General features: G+C 49.8%; 1 long non-coding RNA gene across 1 annotated transcript; it reads right to left on the bottom strand.

Moving 5' to 3' along the window:
- Window positions 1-8627: 8627 nt before the first annotated feature.
- LOC107531457 (uncharacterized) lies at window positions 8628-10636 on the bottom strand. Its single transcript, XR_015714784.1, has 3 exons — window positions 10042-10636; window positions 9372-9530; window positions 8628-8791 (listed from the first exon to the last, which is right to left on the bottom strand). It is a non-coding gene; the product is annotated as an uncharacterized LOC107531457 (long non-coding RNA).
- Window positions 10637-19535: the final 8899 nt, after the last annotated feature.

Genomic DNA, 19535 nt, shown 5'->3' with positions numbered 1-19535 from the left:
ATGAGCATAGCCCTGGGTTAGGAATTGGAAAAAAATTGGTTCCATTAGGTCTTAGAAGGTATTTTTCCAATTTGAATAGTTACCAATTCTTACCAAATTTCCCAAGAGTTTCAAAGAATACCTTCAACCTAACTAAACCAACAATTCAATTATTTTCTTTCTATGAGCACTTTTCCTGCCATGTGAGTGAGACCCTGAGAATGTTCTGTTGCTGGACTGGAAACCAATTGACACAGCTCTACAATCTGATTCCTAGTCATGAAAAGTAGAAGGACAGGCTTTAAACATGATAAGCCATCAGGAAGCATTCTCCACACTTAAAATATCTGTGCTGTGCATGAGAGGTTTGGAAACGGGATGAGGGAGAGGGGAAGCAAAAAATAGTCCGAATCCCTTATTTGGAGAAAGTTATTAATAAAGCAAAAGTGTTACGAAAGAACTGGACAGGCCTGCAACCTTTAATACAGGAAATAAGTGTATGTGACCTAGCCCAGCCGGTGTGGCTCAGTGTGGAACCATGACCTATGATCCAAGAGATCTCAGTTGGGTTCTCTGTCAGGGCACGTGCCCAGGTTGTGGGCTCGATCCCTAGTAGAGGGCAGTAGGGGGCATGCAGGAGACAGCTGTTCAATGAGTTCTCTCTCCCTCTCTCTCTCTCTCTGAAATCAGCAAGGAGATAGTTAAATATATATATACACACATATATGTATATGTATATATATTTGTGTGTGTGTGTACATATATATGTGAATCAGGCCTCTTCAAGGCCTTAATTTTGCACATAGAAAGGAAAGGGGGCAGGGAAAACTGACCTCTTTAGAGGGCTTAGGAAAACAAACTTAGACTATCTTGGATTATCTTTTTCTCCGAGGATTGTTACGATGCTTATGTCTGTTGAAGAGACAATCAAGAAAGCCTCCAGCATCTCAAAGTTAAAAGCAGAAATTGGGAGGAAGAAAATAAGAAAGATTCCCTTTCCAAGGATCTCTCAGAAAGCAAATATCAACCGTAGGTGAAACAGCCAACGATACGTCTCATGTATTTTTCTAACAAAAATCAGTAATGTCAATACACACTGATTAAAATTATCCTGCATGATGCACTCAGTGACACCTCTGTACTGTATTGTACTCTGGCTCGGCTGTGTCCTAAAAGAGCAGGGCCCATCCTACAGAAAATGCATGATTTTTGTTTTCCATAGAGTTGCAGCTGGTGCTTTGCTTAAGATATAGACTCTTATCATGGCAATTACATAAAAATTATGACTTGAAGAATTAGTTGCTTTTGAAGTTTCCTTTAACAAAGACTGTTACTCTATAAAACAAAAAGTTACCCTCACCAACAAAACCTGAATAAAGGGAAACCTAGAATGTCCTCACCTTCCTATTATCTTTTCCCACCAAAACACTAGATATCACAGTGTGTTCATGTATACGAAGCAAAGGAGAGAAACATAAGGACAACAAGAAAGGGGACTCTGCTGAAGGCTGTGCCTGAGTTGTTATACTTTGGTTATCACACCTAAGTTATTACACATTTTAGAGAGGTATATAAAGAAGTGTCAGAAACAGAACACGCTCTGTCATGTCCCCAATGTCCCCTCTGACAGTATCTGGTGCCACATATTCAATAGTGCCACGAAACCAACATGCTCGTTCAGCCTGAAACACACAAACAAAAAGGGATTTGATCTCAAGCTGGGATGATAAGTGACAGAAAGGAAGTTCATGCTCCATGTCAGTGGTTGAGATGAACTGCTATGTGCAGCAAAGCAACGTAGTGGCAGAACCCACCTGAGACCCTCTTCTCACCAGGACGGACCATCAGGTCCAGTCTGAGTCCTGGGTAAGTGAAGCCCTCCCGGCCTGAAGAGCGCAGCCTCCACTCACCCGAGCGCCACCCGCCAGCTCACGAGTCCACCGCCCGCCCTTCTTCTCTGCCTGTGTGCGGAGTTCAACTCCTGCTTCCTGCAGCCATTCTTTTCTGTAAGAGCGCAAACAGTCCAAGAGGAGTAACAGGAACTGTCTAAGGCTTTACTACGGGTGACTTTATTTCCAGCCAGGCAAGACTAGAAAACTTGGAGGGGAAGGCAGGCCAAATGCTAAGGAGGGGGACAGGGAACCAAAGAGGGGAAAACCTGTCCTCCCTCACCACGTTGTCTGGGGTTGGCACTGCTAATAGACTGTCTAGTGATGGCGAGCAACCTGTTTTGAAAACAAGATTTTCTCATAAAGACAGCTGTTTCTCCTTGATAGAGTTTTAAAAAGGGTTAATTTTTATATCAGCCAAAAACTAATTTCAAAAACTGAAGGAGCGCCCTGGCCAGTGTGGCCCAGCAGTTGGAGCATCAGCCTGTGGGCTGAAAGGCCTCGGGTTTGATTTCCGGTTGGGGTACCTACCTGGGTAGCAGGCTTGACCCCTGGCCCAGGGCAGAGCGCATGTTGGGGGGCAACTAATCTATGTGGATGTGTGTCCCTCTCTCTCTGCCTTCTTCCTCTCACTCAAATCAATAAAAACATTAAAAAAAAAAGGGGGAACATCTGCTCCCCGGGCTGACCTTCGGGAACACACGGGAAGGCTGCCCAGTGCGCGGGGACAAAGCCATTGCGGGGGGGCCTCTGCGTCCCGCCAGCGGGGACCAGGCAGGTCCTTGCTCCTCCCTGGGGCGTCCACGACTCTCTGGCCTCAGGCCCTGCAGCGCCCTCCAGGGCGGCCGGGCGCTTCCCCTCCCTGTGCTGAAGCCCACGACCCGTCCTCCAAGGTCACCAGCGCCTGGATCAGGGCGTCGGCCCCCGACCCCCGCTGCCCGAAGGACGCGCCGTGGTGGGACCCCTGTCGCCCCCACGAGGAGCGTCGGGCGGCTCCACGAGGGACAAGGAAGGTCGGAGGGTGAAGGGCAAGGCCTCAGGTCCCCACCACAGGGGGGTCGACTCCCGCGGAGCAGCGCAACCCCACCCTCTGCAGACCCTGAGCAGGAAGGCGCCTGGGCCCCGCCCCCGGCGGCCTTGGGGCCTCTCTAGGCTGCAGAGGCTCCCTCTCGGTGGCCCCGCCCTGAGGCCCCGGGGTCCAGGCCTTGCTGGGTCAGAGTGCAGGGGAAGGGAGGCCAGGCGGGCTTAACCCGGGTTTCCACTGTGTGAATCATATCTATTTTTTAATTTAAATCTATCTTCATTGAGTTGAGGGAGAGGGAGGGAGAGGGAGAGAGAAACATCAATGACAAGAGTCATTGATTGGCTGCCTCTTGCAGAAACAAAATCAAAGCCCTGCTCCTGGATTCCCAGTGCCTCTCATCTCCATCGCCAGCTGTGAGAAGAGTTCAGCCTTGTCTTCATCAGGCCCGGAAATAGCGCCGGTGCCCAGACATCTTGCACCATTTGCTCCGATTATGTCATCCCAGGTACAAGCCACAGGCACTGTGCCCAGGCCCGGCCAGCCTGCTGCACACCCCGGAGGCCTGCTAGGGCCGCAAGGCTGCTGCAGGGAGACCGGGCACGGGAACAGGGCAAGCCCCGTGTTACAGGGCCAGCGAGCATGTCTGAAACTGTTAAAGGCAATTTGGTGCCATTGAAGCACTTCACAGAATTACTTTAGAGGAAGCTCTCCAATTTACACTTTAGCCTTCTTCCACTAGCAAGGGTTCAGAAAAATAAGCATTCATCTGATTTATCATTTTTAAAATGTTTTTATTGTTGCAGAGAGAGGAAGAAAGAGGGGGAGGTAGAAACCTCAATGATAAGAGAGAATCTGATCGGCTGCCTCCTGCACGCCCCCTACTGGGGATGGAGCCTGAAACCTGGGCATGTGCCCTGACCAGCAATGGAACCCTGATCTCCTGGTTCATGGGTCGGTGCTCAACTACTGGGCAACACTGCCTGGGCTTATTTACCACTTTTTAATGTAAAAACAGTCTTACAGCAATGTTATAGAAGTGGTAGTATTCCCCTACTCTGTTGGCTGAAGGTTAAGCTCAGAGACAATGAATGTAATAAATTTATTGAAACTCTGTAATCGTGAATGTATTAAACTACTTAATTAGCCCTAGCCGGTCTGGCTCAGTGCTAAGAGTGCCATTCTGAGGACTGAAGGGTGCTGGTTTCCATCCGGCCAAGGACATATATACCTGGGTCCCAGACTCTATCCCAATCCCGATCAGGGCACATGCGGGTGGTACCCAGTCCATGTGTGTCTCTCACATGCATGTTTCCCTCTCTCGTTCTCCCTTCCACTCCCTCTGAAAAGCAATGAAAAAAATATCCTCAGAAAAGGATTTTAAAAAAGAGGGAGAGTGACGGAGCAGTGTGAAATCTGCCTTTCTCCTCGGAGTGATGGGGTGTCACTGAGGGTTTGGGGAGTGTGTGGAGAAGGGGGTTGACAGGGTGAGATCCGTGTCCTCAAAGCTCACTCTGGCTACAGGGTGGAGACAGACCTGAGCAGGTGCAAGGAGCAGTCAGGTGGCTATGGAGGTGTTCCGGGGAGCTCATGGTTGTATGGACAGTGGTGAGGGGCCTAGGGCGGCAGGTGGGGGTGTGGGGAGTGACAGCGGAGAGAAGTGGGTGGATTTAAGGTATTCAGAAGCTATAAATGGCAGGGCTCACCCAGGTGCCATGTAGGGATGCTTGGGGTTCTAGAAGATGGTGGAACCATCACCTGGCCAGTGAGCCCTGGAAGAAGGCCAGGTAGGTGGGGGAAGGGGCCTCAGCATCCAGGTGTTGATCTAGAAGAGGCCTGGGTGGTTCTGTGAGTCATCTGCACAGGTCCTGTGCCAGGAGCTCCAGCAACAGGCCGGGGAGGAGGGAGCCTCTGCAGAGGAGACAGAAGCAGCCTCCAGGGGGCGGAGGGAAGCCCCCCAAGCTGATGGTGGAGCCAGGGCAGAGGCCTCAGGGCGGTGGTGACCAGGCTGACTCTGAGGTGCTGGCTCCTGCATCTTGAGTCCTTCCCTTTGAGCTGGATGAAAACTTAAAACACCCCGGGGCTTTCAAGGAGAGGGAGGTGGCTTCTTAGAGCCAGGGAGAGTCTTTCACGGGGAAAATGCAAGTTGCCTTTTGGAGGCTCAGCTCCTGAGAAAGGTTCAAATACAGGGATCCCTGGGTTTTCGAAGGTACTCGGTTCCCGAAGACGGTTCGAGTTCTGAAAAGTTGGAAAACCGAGGGGTCCACAGCCCACAGCCAGGCCTCAGGATCTGGCCTCAGTGGATACCATGGGGCATGTTCAACTTCGGAGGCGGGGTCGAGAACCGAAGCGCTTCCTTCGGGGACCCGGCGATGGTGACCCGAAAAGTTCGGCAGCAGAGACGGGCGAAACCCCGGTACCCCTGTATCGCAGCTCAAGGCTATTTTTACCTCTGAGAGTCCTTGCAGCTTGGAAACTTCGTGCACCCAGAGCTTTTGGTGGCTAAATAAAGCTGAGGAAAGAACAGAAAACCTGAGAAAGGACAAAAGAGCCACTGAATTTCCCAGGGCCCGACAGCAACCGCCGCTGGGGCCTCGGCCCCCTTCCCGCCATGCCCCCCCTGTGCGGGCGCATCCTGGGCTCCCAGAAAGTGTGCACACACTTGAAGAGCTGCTGGCTCCACTGATGTTTCCCTCTTTCCAGGTTTATTTAACCCATTGGCATACAGAATTATTCAAAGTGGGTATACATTTGGGGGACACCTTGTGTATATGTAGACAGGGAATTCAATGTTACCTTGCTTGAAAGATATAATTTTTAATCTTGCTTTTTGTACTTAATATTTTATCATAAGCCTATCCCTAAATAATTGCAAATGTTATTTTAAATTCTTCCTCCATGTCTCCTCCCCCTTTTCTATTTTCTGGAAAATGTCTTCATTTTGCCCTCTCATTTACCTGGCTAATAAATCCTGAGCTAGCTGCTGGGCAACTGACAGTATTCACTGCAAAGGGATACGGTCTGTGTGCAATAAAATAAAGAAGAGAAAAAAATGTTGGGAAGACAAATCTCACACGTGTCCGGTCCCCAGCCTGTGCGTCCCAGGGGCCATGATCTCTGAGAGGCTGAGCACTTGCGCTGCTTTGGCAGATGCTCCGGGAGAGAGGAACCACCTGCTTTCCCGCCGCCCACTCCTCTGGGCCAAATGCTCCAAACAGCTGCTCCCCGGGCAGTGGGTCATCAGGGCTCACTGCTGCGAGCAGAAAAAGCCAAGCCTAGCCAATCTCAACAGAACAGGCTTAGTTGAAAGGATGTTAGCTAGCACACCCCACCACCGGGAAGGCTGGACACCCAGCTTGACACAAAGAGCCACTCAGTCAAAGTTAGTCATTAACCCTGACAGTGCCCTCACCCCAGGGAACCAACCGGCTGGGAACCAACAGACCTAATCCTGTCCCCTGGGAGATCCCAGTTTAGCAAAGTCAAGTGCTAGAGTGAGTGGCGAGGCCCAGGTGTTGTGCTGAGTGCATGTCAGCTTGTCCTAGAGCGGTTGGGCAGGTGCCTGAGACTGGGACACTTGACATTGTCCTGAAGGACAAGAATGGATCAGTGTAGACCAAAGTGCGGAGAGCCCTCTGGGCAGAGGGAATTGCCGGTGGTGGCAAGCATCCTGCCCTCTTGCTCCGACCTGAGTGCCCAGAGCCTAGCACACTGCCTGGAATAGTACGTGTTTAATAATAGGAGTCAGATGGATGAATGAGCTAATTTCAAAACCACCTTACATTTTAAAACAAAGTCACATCTCTGTTCAAACTCTCCCCATCTGGCTTGACCCTGATAGGATTGACAGATTTAGCAAATAATTTTCTATAAGTATGTGTTACGCAATATTTGGGACATACTTGTACTAAACTGGTATTAGTTGTTCATCCGAAATTCAGCTTTAACTGGGAGTCCTGTACTGTATCTGGCAGCGCTACACCCAGAGCAGCAGCCCTTGGATAGGCCCCACCTAACCTGCACTTTTCCCCTTTTCCCTCCCAACAGCCCCCGTCCCCAAGCTTCCTGATCCTTGCTCACTGGCCCTGTAGCAAGAAAGCTGAGAGGATTTCTTCTAGGAGCCTCACGGGTTCTGCAGAATGTTTGGGTCAACAGGCTGCAGAATTGTTTCTTCCCCTGTCTTCACAGTGACAACTCTTATGTCCTCATAGCACCATTGCATGTGGAATCTTGCAAAGGCAGTTCTGTGGGGGCTTTTTTGTTGTTTTTTTTAAGGAAATTTGACATGTACCCAGTGCTTCAGAAACCTGCTTATATTAGAAGCTGTATTCCTTCCCACCTGTAGTAGCTCATTGAATCATTTGACTGTAGGTTACTTTTTCCTAGTTGCTAATGATGGTATAAGCTTGATGTTTACTCCGCAGTGGCTACCACACAAATCAACAAATAGGATGTAGTGTTTCTCTCTGCCTGTTCCAATCAGTGCCCCAGCCCTTGAGGGAACCACTATCTTCACTTTTAACATCATCAACTAATGTGCTTTTCTCAGAACCTCACAGAAATGAAGTCATGTGGCATGTAAAAGTAAAGAATAATACAGTTATCATTTCTTCCTTGGTTATCCTTATGGTATCCAAACTAAATACCCTTGATTGTAAAGACAATTTTTGCCTTCCACAGGCAGAAAGAGCTCACTCAATGCCCTCTTCCCCATTTCAATTTTTCAACTGCCAAAGGGTTTTTTCCTCTCTCTTTGTGTATTTATATGATTCTTTTCATCTTACTTTCTCTGTTACATTTGGGTTGTGTCTCCCTTCCTTTCTCTGTCTCTTTATCTATGTTTCTGCTTCACTCTTTCCTTTCTCTCTTGGCCAAGCTGTTTTGCATTTTGCGCCTTATTGTGAAAGGGGTCTATGCCTGGTTATAATTTCTTTCCTTCTGCAATGTCCCAAGCCGTGAGTGTATTGCATGGCACACGGTGCCCCGGGCAGCGCCCCTGTGAATGTCCTGAGGCAGCAGGATAGTAATTACCAAGCCTGCTGCCTGGGAGCAAGATATTCCTTCCCTTTCGCTGAAGTCACTTGAAGGTCAAGAGAATCGAAAAAACCAAAACCTGCGATCCAGTGAGTGTTGTTCCCATAAACAATGAAAATAACTTCCTCAAATCCTTGTTACTGGAGCCAGAAGAGCAGTGGGTTTTTAAAAATATATTTTTAGTGGGTAGCGTGGAAAATCTGAAAATTCAGAGCAACGTTTCTCCCGTGAAATACAACCAGTATCAGTTGATCTGATTTATCATCCCAAGCATTTGCTTGAATGTGCTTTCTATTTTATTACTGACTTACTTTAAAAGAAAGAAAAAGTTAGGCCTCGGGGGAAGGTATCTTGGCGTCAAGAGAAAGGATTCCCGCGCCAGTCGCAGTCAGCCCCGCGCACCCTCGCGGGGACTCCCCCGCGTCTCCCTCCGTGTCCAGCGGGCTCCACACAACCCCGCGCACACGGACACCTGAGGCCGCGCCCCAGAAATGCGTATTGGTCCCCATATTCGAGGACATGCGATCGCATCCAGCTACAGGAGAGCTATGAGAAAAATAAACGTCCTCACGCCGCAACTGAATTAACTGCAGCCCGTGGCATTTGGGGCTGAAACATGTAACAAAAGCCCTGGACTCAGAACTTTCCTCTTGGAAAGAGCTGAAACTTAACTGGTTGTTCTAATTCCATTTTGACATCTGCTGAAGGAAAAGTCTCCTGGGTTGAGGCTGTCATGGCCAGGCTTGTTTCATCAGCTCGATGCCACAGTGCTTGTGCAGAGGAGAGACCCTGCCCCTCTGTCCATGGAAACTCTTGATAGATCTGCACATAGAGATGAGAGGAAAGGAGCAGCCAGAGGCAGAGACGGCTGCAGGGATTTTTAAGATTAGATAGAACTACGAGAGATTCACTCTGCACTCAAGTAGGGTTATAGATACAGACATAGCTTTATATTTATACATTACATATATATTCAACTGGCAAATATCAGAATTTTAAAAATATTTACACATTCTGGAGAAATATGTATTAGAAATATGAGCATAAACTTAATGGGTCCACACAGTCTCATTCGAAGTGTACCTGAAATATATCTTGATAAACATAAAATATCAAGTAAAGGAACTACTGACATTTAATCATTGCATGCAATAAATTTTTACAATTTATTCAGAGTATGTGTTTCCATATTGTAAGGTATTTGTGTGTGAGTGTGTGTTTTTGTCTGGTTTTTTTCCTGCCTGTTTTTTTTTAATGGAAAAGAGAAAGAGAGATTTAAATAAATAGAAAAAAGAGACCAATACAGCAAGACTGTCTTTCTGATAGTCTATAATCAACACCAGGACTTGATGTGACCATGGTCGAGTATGATTTGGTAGCACAGAGTGTGATGATTTGGATGATTCTGGCACTTGCACCTTACGGAAACACTTCTGAGGAATACTCACTCGACTCAACTGGAATGCAAATTGAGGTTGCTCTCTGCTAGAAGTTTCCACTGCTTCCAATCTGGTGTGGATGCAGATAGAAGCCATAAACTTGGTTAGGCACTCTGACTCTCCCACACAGGGTCTTAGATAAATGAGGCATTGCAAATTTCTGAAAATCTGCTGCAAAGGCCGGAAAAAAGGCAAAGAGACATAATCACAGTTAAGAAGGAACTCTGAGCTTTCAAATATGATTTTCTTCGATGAAAGGAGAGTCATAGTCCACTGCCTTAAAAACTTGAAGCAGTTTTTTCAAAATATAAACAAAAGAAAGTAAAGATACACAATGAAGAAACACCACCAGGAGGCTCAGAGATAACTTACAGTTTCTTTATAGAAAACTATTAAAAATTATGGGTAATATAAATGTTTATATAGACAAAACTACTGGAATAGGGAAAGAGGAATATTCAGACAATTTCCTGACTGTTGAATCAAGTTTCTATCAAGAGTACTTTTATCTCCCATATTATTTGTTTTAAATGTTCCAAGGGAAAATAGGATACAAACATTTCAAGGTGTTCTAGACTTCACCTTTAAATCAATTAATCACATGCAGAGTTTAAAGGTATATTTTACTATCTGTTCCTGGGCCGAGAGCTAGAAGAATAAATCATGGTTCTGGACTCACGTGTTCAAGACCGTTAGCACCTGCGCCCTTCTGCACACCGGCCTAACCTCAGTTTCCTCTCCTGAACTCCAGATCCACCAGCAAAGAAACATGAGGAGGAGTCTCAGCCCTTCGTTAGGCCTCGTTTCGTTTGCCGTTCTGGGGCTGCCCAGACAGCTCGGTGGTGATGGCAGCAGTGAAGAAGTCATGTTGGCCACTTCAAGACTTTTTGTTGTTGCCAGACTTTGGGTGAGGCATCTGCTGTTTGGTGCTCTCAGGGCTTCCAGAGGCTCTGTGGGGCTTGACAACTATCCCTGAGGCACTAAAGCACTTCACGCGGAACAGGGATAAGAAAACCCTTTCGGCTGCCATGTGATGGCTGCATCTTTCTGCTTTGGCCTTGTTCCAACACCTGCTGTGTATTCCAAGATCGAAATACTTTGCTGTCACTGCGGATCTGCATGTCAAACAAAGGCCTGTTTTGGGGGGTGACAGAATTATACTATTCGCCTCCTAAAGCCCGGCCCTGACTTCATTACAGCATGTCCACTAGAGCCTAAAATTCTAACTGAGGGGTCACTCTGGTAGCCCTGGAGGCTCATCTTTCTGAGGTTTCTCATTTGGAAATGCTTGTGCCTCGTCCTATAGCAAGGGGGTTGAGAGGATTTCTTCTAGGAGCCTCACAGGTTGTGTGGGATGTCTCGGTGTCGGCAGGCTGCACAATTGTCCCTTTCCCTTTCTTTCGTTGACACTGACATCATTAGGCCCTCGTAGCACCACTGCATGCAGAGTCTTGCAAAGGCAATGCTGTGGTGTTAGTTGTGGGCTGGCATTTTCCCCCGTCTGGGTATCAAAGGGAACTATGAGTAAACTAGAAGCCCCTTCCAATGTCTGTTCTATTTACAAGTGATTCAAAATTTCAAAAACTGTAAGATATATCTTCTCACTGCACAGCCTGCGCCGTGATTGACCCAATCAGTTTCTGGGGTAAAAAGAAATAACAAGAAAGGCGGGAAAGGGAGGAGCAGCTGTTGCTGCTACAAATGAATGTATGCTATGGAGAACATAAAATTGAGGAACATGATGAGAGCTCCTGAGAACTGTCAAAATTTGTTTTGGTGCAACCAAGGTGGCAGGTGAGGCTTAGGATGAGGATCTTGTGCCAAGGCCTTCAGGGTTCCACTTCTGCTCTGCTCTGAGTGCTGAGCTGGTCAGTTCTGAAAGCAGTTCTAGAAGGAAAAAAAACAGTAACACAAGAACATCGGAAAAAATAAAAGTTTCCAGTTCTGTCCCCATCCCCTATACTGCCAGACAGAGGAAAATGTCTGTAAAGCGTTTTATCAGGAGTGTCCTATATATAGCGCTTACCTGGTCCTTTTAACTGGGAGCAACTCAGGACAACTGTGAGCACATGGCTAAGAGTAGATTCCACATTGAGTCATTAGATGATAGCCAGCGACACACTCCCCATTACATCTCATTCCCAGTTCCCTCCTTATAATCGATGTCTTAATAGTATCCCCTTGGTCCATTCTATGGAACATGAATAGAGATCTGCCCCCTTCCCTACCTGAAATACTCTAAGTCAATATACAGGAATCTCCACCTTCAGCTGCCCGACTTAACTGTGTTCTACACGCATTTTCCGTGCCTTATATGTTTTCTTAATATCTCATTACCCTTCTCCATTGTCTTACACTTGTTGTCTTAAAAGACGCCTTTAGATAAGAAAATCAAAGCTAACTGCCCTCACTTGGAGGAACTTAAATAAAAGAGGTAAGTTCCCACTCCAATTTGGAAAACCACTTAAATTATTAATAAGGATTTGTTCCGAAGCACAACTCAGCTTTAGCTGCCTCTCTGCATTCTTTGCGTGTGAAATTACTTTCATGTAAAACAGCAGCCACTTATTTCCTTTTCAATTGTGTCAAAAAGGGTTGATGTCCTGGGGCTGGAGGGGCAGCCACAGAGACAGTGGGAGGAGGCCTGATACTCTCTGGAAGAAGCCAGGGTCCGTGTGAGAAAGGAGCTGTAGTCCACAAATCCAATATTTACGTTATATTATTGTTTTCCTTCTGGAGCTGTGCATGTGGCCAGGGCTCGCATTGCTTGTGGCAAATGGACAGCGGGGTGGGCAGCTAGAGGGTGCCCGTTTCTGAGCTGGGCGGGTGGGGAGGTGAGATAGGCTCTAAGTCTGGCCTGTGATGCCCTCTGGAGTCAGTGAGCCCAGGCTGCCCGGAGCTCACTCACATTCCCCTGGTTTCTACTGTTTTGTCACTGTCACTGCCTGGACCCCGTCAGGGTCACGTGCAGCTGTGTCCTACTGAGGAGAGGCTGTGGGCCTGGACTGGTCTGGGCACTCGGCTCTGCCTGTCCCGAGTGGGACGCGAAGGGCTGCACCTCCCAGCACGGCGCTCGGCATCTGCCCTCTGCGTCCCGGGAGCCTGGGCCTGAGCATACGGGGTGTGGCCCGATCCTGAGGCTAGTCCCATGGCGGCGTTTCACCCAACCCTGAAGCGTGGGCTGCTGTTACCATGCAGGTCAGAGTTGGAGAAACAAGGCCCAAGGGGCCATCTCTTGCCCAGTGTCATCTAGTGGAGAACCTAGAACTTGAATCCTTGCCTGATGCCAAAATTTGCATATTTGCCACCAAATTTCACAAACCTGCTATCCCTTACCTGAAATACTTGGTGGGGGAGAGTTTGGGGGAAAGTCTGGAGCAGTGAGACATGGCCCTTTTGGGGGATAGTTTCCTTTCTAATTCCCTTTGCAGAGGGCACTCACTGTCCTGGGAGTGACTTAATGTCCCACTACAGCCACAGGGCTCCCTGAGCCCAGGCACAGAGATGGACAATGGGGCCTTGGGTCTGGTGGCCCCCTGTGTGTGTGTGTGTGTGTGTGTGTGTGTGTGTGTGCGTGTGTAGGCCCACGTGGGCATTGTGGGTTTCGGACAGTGGTGCTGTTTGTAATTAATCAGCAGCCCTCTCCCCTTTCGTCTGTTCTCAAATGATCTTTCCAATAAACGTCTCCTAGGCGCCAGAGCAAGTGCTTATAGAAGATGCCGCCTCTAGGTGAGGCCCTTTCGCTGGAATTGCCCATAAGGCAGCCGAAGCTGTTCCTGGTGCACTATGGAAGCCTTGGACCTGCGTACAGATGTGCTCACACTCTGAGGGCAGGAGCATGGGAGTGTGTAACACGCTTACATCTGTGTAATGCACACACGTTTACATGCAGAATTCATATGCGCTTATTTGCGATATACAGAGTGGGGCAAAAGTAGGTTTACAGTTGCTCATATGGGAAAGATAATACAACAATTAATACAGAATAATATAAGAACAGACTCTGTTCTGTGTGCTCACAACTGCAAGCCTAGTTTTGCGCCACCCTGTATGCACTTTCACAGTCATGTGCACACGCACACATTACACGTGTGCCCACATGCACGTACCTGCCGGTTTGTACGTATGTCCGAAAGCTCACGCACAGGCGGGGACACTGCCCGAGCGCAGTTGCACAATCCTGCGGATGCCTGCATGGACCGGCACACCGAAACACAACTGATCACCTGTGCCACACTCTCACAAAACGCACGCGGGTCCATGCACATCTCCATGTGCTCACACGTACAAGCACGCACATGGTGTATGATCAACGCTGGTTTCCACACTAAGTCACACAGGCACCGTTGAACAAGTGGAACGTGGCAGCGGTGGGGTTAATGCAGGCCCAGACTCCCATAAATGTGTGCACGAAGCTCTCAAGTTCTCAAAGCAGAGACAGACCTCTCCCCACCAGCCCTGTCAATCACGCGGCTACAAAGGAGGAGCGGCACCTGTCACATCCAGGGCTGTGTGATCCTCGACTTGCCCCATGAGGGCGGCCGCATGCGAGCAGGAGCACGGGGCCCTCTGCACACCTAGCCAAGCACCCCAACGAATGTGCCGAGGCTGGTCCCCACTCCCAGGATGCTCTCGGGAGCAAAAGAAACATTTCAACGCTGCTGCAAGCGCAGGGTGGCATTGATGTGTGTGCGGGTGGGGGTGGGAGGTGGGGGGAGCAAAGGCTTTTGGGGACTATCTGAGACTTGGCTTCTCCCTGAAGACAGAAGTTATCCGGGAGGGCCTGGGTGAGGAGGTGGGTGCAAGAGAGGCCTGGGGGTCCTGGGCTGACCCAGGTTTGCTGCAGCAGGGACTCCAGCTTCTGGAGCTGCTCCCATCTACCAAATTTGGGGATCCAGGAGCCTCCTGAATTGCAGCGGCTCTAACCCAGCGCTCGGTGATAACCCTGCTTGCGGTCCTGCATCAGAAGACCATTCAGTCAATCATGGAACAGATATTTGTTGTGTGTCTTCTATGTGCCAGGCGCTGTGCTAAGTGCTGACAATACAACACGGAGCGAAACCAGAAACAATCCCCACACACACCTCCGCACGGAGTTCACAGTCTCATAGGATCGTCAGACAGCATTTAGATAGGACAGCAATCGGTGCACAGTTTCAAAAGGAGGTGACTGCTATGGAGAAAAGCAACCTGGCCCTCTGAGAGCACCTCGACTGCAATGATGATGACCTAAACACGGAGGGCTTCCTGGAGGAAGTGATGTCTGAGCTAAGATCTGAAGGCTGAATAGTTGTGCAGGTCAAGCAGGTAGGGGAAAATATTCAGTGTCTCAATATCCTTTAGTCTTAATTAATTTTGTAAAATAAAGGTTGGCCAGTGAGAGAGAGGTCAATGAAGAGGCTAGAAAGGCCCTGATGGACTGTGACTGCTGAGGGTGTTGGCAAAAACAGGGGAGGGCCAGCAGGGAGCAGGGCAGTGCCCACTAGAAGCTGCAGCACATTAACAAACATCACTTTGCTGAACCCAAACAGCAACCCCAGTAGTTTTTGTCATGTTTGGTGAATTTTACCATCTTCGGTGATAAATGGCAAGTTCGAGAAACAAACAGGAAACTGGGGGTGCACAGTGGCCCCCGTTCTCCTGAGTGGCAGGGAGGAACTGCTGTTCTCCAGCCCCTGGGTCTGGAGCTGCTTCTCTGAACATTTCCCCTCCTACATTCCCTCACTCCCATGGCCCAGCCACAAGCCCCTTCTCTCTGTTCCCAGGGAGCCTGCGCTCAATAGGGCCCCTCAGGGTTCAGAACTGGCCTGGGAAGTTCTCTCCCCTTCCTCTAACGGCTACTGCTTCCTATCAACAGGACCTCGGCTCAAATGTCACCTCCTCGCACACACCTAGCCACATGGCTATGTGTCTGGGGATTGTTTGATACAAGGGCACGCAATGAAACTTGTTAAACAATTGCACAAGAAAAGCTGTAAGGCACCCACCAGGGGCACAATCTTGCTCATGACTCCCTGATGGGGAGTGCGGATGGTGACCAAGGACCCACAACTTAGGCTCACAGGGGGTGTGAGGTTGTACTACAAAGGGAACTGGGCTGTAGCAAAGGGAGGTTTACCCCTGGGAGAGGAGACCCAGTGCCCAGCAGGGACGGGCCAAAGGCACCCCAAGCAAGGCCATCCCCACACGAGGAGAGAAGGAGAGAAGCCCGGGCAGTCTCCAGCCTCCAGACAGCCCCTGGCCTCTCTGTGCCCCTGTGTGGGGACAGCACTGTGGGGACACATTCCAGCCTGGACCAGGGGGGCAGCTCCCTAAAGCTCCCAGGGCCCAGCTGCGCTGCTCTTGGCGTCACCATCTTCTTTGGCCCCTTCTTCCTTCTTGTCCTTCCCTTTAGCCCCCCTCAAAGGCGGGCTCCCCTTGCTGAGCGGGGGCCCCTGTGAGGGCACATCCCTGAGTTTCCAGGGCCTTGGCAGGCCAGGCGTTAAACGCAGCCGCCGTCAGCAGTGAACTGTGCAGCCCCGTGGTCACATAATTGACAGCAAACACTTGCCGCCTGGAATTATTCTCCTTACCTATGCTCTTGGGGCTGTTTCTACCCATTGCATCTGCAGGGAGGGGATATTATAGAGCAGGTGACGCCACACAGCTCTTCCCACGGCTGTGGGGAGTGACACCATGTTGGCAGCTTGAAATGGGCCGTGGTGAGAATATTGACAACACAGGAACTGGCAAATGTACCAAATCAGGGCTTGATTTGTTTTCCGCAGCGCCTGCTGTCTCCAGACTTAAGACAGTGATGGGGAAGATGTTAATAGCAGAGATTAAACTTAAGAGTGTGTCTTGGGTGAATATTGTGGTATGTAAATTGTGTCTCTGTTTTTAAAAACTGCCTGCAGCCATTACAATGTGAACACATTACAGGAAACTGAGGAATGCCATCTGGCATTCAGAAAACGAGCACCTGATAAGGAGCCACTCGCATCGTTAACGAGGGACTGACGTTCTCACAAACATCTTCAGCTTGTTTTCCTTGATAACACAAGGAGAACATCACCCGACATTCCCGTTGGAGCTACGCTCATCCGTCAGCTGAGGGCAAGCATAGGCGGCTATAAATACACCAGTTTGGCCAAATGCAAGGAACGCTTCCTGAGGATCCATTGCTGTGCATAGACATGTATATGTGCATGTGTAGGTGCATGTGAATATGTATGCATGTGTACCTGTGTACGTACGTATGCATACATGTAAATACATTCCCTCCTGTGCCGCTGGCTGGTTGAGAAACATTTGGCTGGGTGCTTCCCAGGGTCCGTCGGACCTTTTGTAATATTCTCACTTGACTGTTCTGCCCAGGGTGAGCCCCTCCTGTCCCACAGCTGACCCCAAATCTCCCTCCAGGCAAACCTCAGCCCTGAGCTGTGGGCATGAATACCCAGCTGTCGCTTGGATATTTCCCACCCAGCAGGTCGCACACCTCCCAGGCCAGTGCAGAGAGGGGGGGCCCTGGAGCTCAGCAGAGTCATGATTTGGGGGCCCCCTCAGCAACAGGACCCGTGATACTGCTCAGGGGACCATCACCTGGGCTTGGCCGGGTGTGTGAGCAAGATGTCACGGCTGGAACCAGCTGATGCAGTAATGGATAGGACACAGCGGGGAGAGAGCGATGCCAAACATGGTCTGAATGGAAGGGGACAGATGTGATGAGATGAGGGACACAGCGGCTTGGGTGGAGGGAGGATGGTGAACCTCGATTTTGAGTTGGAGGTGTCTTTGGGACATCCAAGCTGGAAACAGATCTGGAGATTCCCGAGGAGAGGCTGGGGCTAGAGGTGTTGGAATCTTCTGGGAAGACTGCAATTAAAGCTCTGGGTGTGAGCCCGGCTGGCACGGTCAGTGCCTGGGCTTTGACCTATGAACCAGGTGTTCAGGGTTCAATTCCCATCAGGGCACACGCCCCGGTTGTGGGCTCAACCCCAGTAGGGGGCATGCAGCAGGCAGCCGATCAATGACTCTCTCATCAGTGATGGATCTATGTCTCTCTCCCTCGCTCTTCCTCTCTCTGAAATCAATAAAAAACATCGATTGTTTAAAAGCGGTGGGCTTATTTGAGCTTGTCTGGGGTTGGAGGGGGGTGAGAGAGTGCAGGGTGCACCCCGACGTGAGCCATGTAGGGACCCTAGACCACAAAGGGATGGGCGTAGCTCGTGTGGAGGCTGAGGGAGGGGAATGTTCAGAAAGAAGGTCACCCGGGGTGAACGCCTGACAGGCGTCATGGGGCTGAGAGGTTGTGTGAGGCAGGCAGAGCAGTTGACAAGCCCCTGCCAAGACGCAAGTCAGGCGAGGGGGGATGTCACCTAGGACAAGAACAGAAAGTTAAGATGACGTGGCAGGTTCCAGCCCATTCTCAGGATCAGGTGACATATCAAACGTGGGAAGTGGGGATAGGAGGGGTCAAGCCTCTACCACAGGCTCCTGTGCTTGACAGCTGCTGTCCTTGGATTAAGGGGGGAGCCCTGAGGAGCCAGGGGGAGGGGAGGAAGCCTGCAGTCCAGACAGGGGGCGTAACAGGCAGCGCACTTCAGGCCTGCAGCTCAGGAGAGGTCAGTGCTGGGGAGGAGGGTGGGGTCAGCCCTGAGGGGGTCATGGAGGGAGGTGCCTCAAAGGGGAACTCAGGAGTGAGCACACGAGCTTCCATGAGGGTTTGTGGGAGGAATGACTGACTGAGGGCCTGGCAAGTGTGAGCACTGGAGAGCTGTCCCACGGGGGAGAGAACCACGAGCCAGAGGCTGAGAGCTCCAAGGAGTGACTGGCCAGGGTCAGATCCTGCAAAAGCCAAGGGCCCAGGACACACAGCCTGCAGGTGCCGCTGCTCAGTTTGGCTCTAAGCATTGCGGGTGGCAGCTCCCACTGAGTGGTCGGCTAGGACAGGCTGCCGAACCTGGGGAACAGGGGACAGGAGGCTCGAGGACACACTTGTACAGAAGAGGTTTGGTGGGAAGGCAGGGCCATGGAGGCAGCAGCTGCACAGAAAACCATTAGAAGACTGGGTCAGGTGGGGACACTTCCATGCCTCCTTCCTGCCTCCCTCTCTCACCTTCCAGCCTCTAGTCTGAGGCCTCCAAGATCTAAACTCCAGATCGGGCTCTTCCTAGTGCAGTAGCCTTGGAAAAATCCAAAGGATCGCTGTAGGCTGAGCTCCTTTGTGATCTAAACCCCACATCAAAACGGGATTCAACTTATACAAACTTAACATAAATACAGGTCTGGAAAAAGCTGCTGCATGGTGAAGAGGAGCCAGGCTTTCCCAGTCTCTGACCTCGTGGCAAAGGGAGCTGTGGATTCCAGGGGGCGGGAGACTGGGGGGCTGATGCAGGGAACCCCGACCGCCCGGCACTCTTCAAGGCTGCCAGGGAGGAGCGGTGAAGAAAACTAGGACTCAATTCTACTCCAGCTCATTTTATTGCAACCCCATCCCCGTGTCCAGAATCAATGGCTATTTAATACACATGCAAAGCACTCCTAAAATCGACCACGTGAACATGCCCATTTCTTTACCAGTATATGAACTCAAAAGGGAAAAATCTTTATAAGACCAAAATCAACAGGTTTAGTACATCCAGGAAGAGCATCTTTAGTAAACAACAGGAAAGAAAATGTGTCAGGAACCAGGCCAAATGCACAGAATAGGACGTGAGACTCCCATTGGCCACGATGACTCCCAAGGGAACATCAATATAGGGTGACCCCAAAAAGGTAGACAGACGTGAGACTCCTGATGGAACATAAACATAAGGTATTTCCAAAATGATATACCCATGGCAGATTATTGATAGAACACAAATATAGGTGTCCCCAAAATGGTACACACACGGGAGATTCATGATAGAACTTAAATATAGGTGTTCCCAAAACCGTACACACAGGGGAGATTCACGGTGGAACATACGTATTGGGTGTCACCACAAACGTACACACAGGCTAGACTTCCAATGGAACATAAATTTAGGTGTCCCCAAAAAGGTACCAATAGGGGAGATACCCGATAGAAAATAAATATAAGAAGGTGTCAACCGAAAGGTACACCAGGGAAGACTCCTGATGGAACTTCAATACAGGGGTCCCCAAAGAGGTACACACAGGTGAGACTTCTGGTGGTACATATATATTGGG

This window comes from Miniopterus natalensis, chromosome 7 (genome assembly GCF_054644295.1).
Source record: "Miniopterus natalensis isolate mMinNat1 chromosome 7, mMinNat1.hap1, whole genome shotgun sequence".
Taxonomy (NCBI): domain Eukaryota; kingdom Metazoa; phylum Chordata; class Mammalia; order Chiroptera; family Miniopteridae; genus Miniopterus; species Miniopterus natalensis.
The sequence above is the reverse complement of the archived record's forward strand: the minus strand, read 5'-3'. Positions and strand labels throughout refer to the sequence as shown.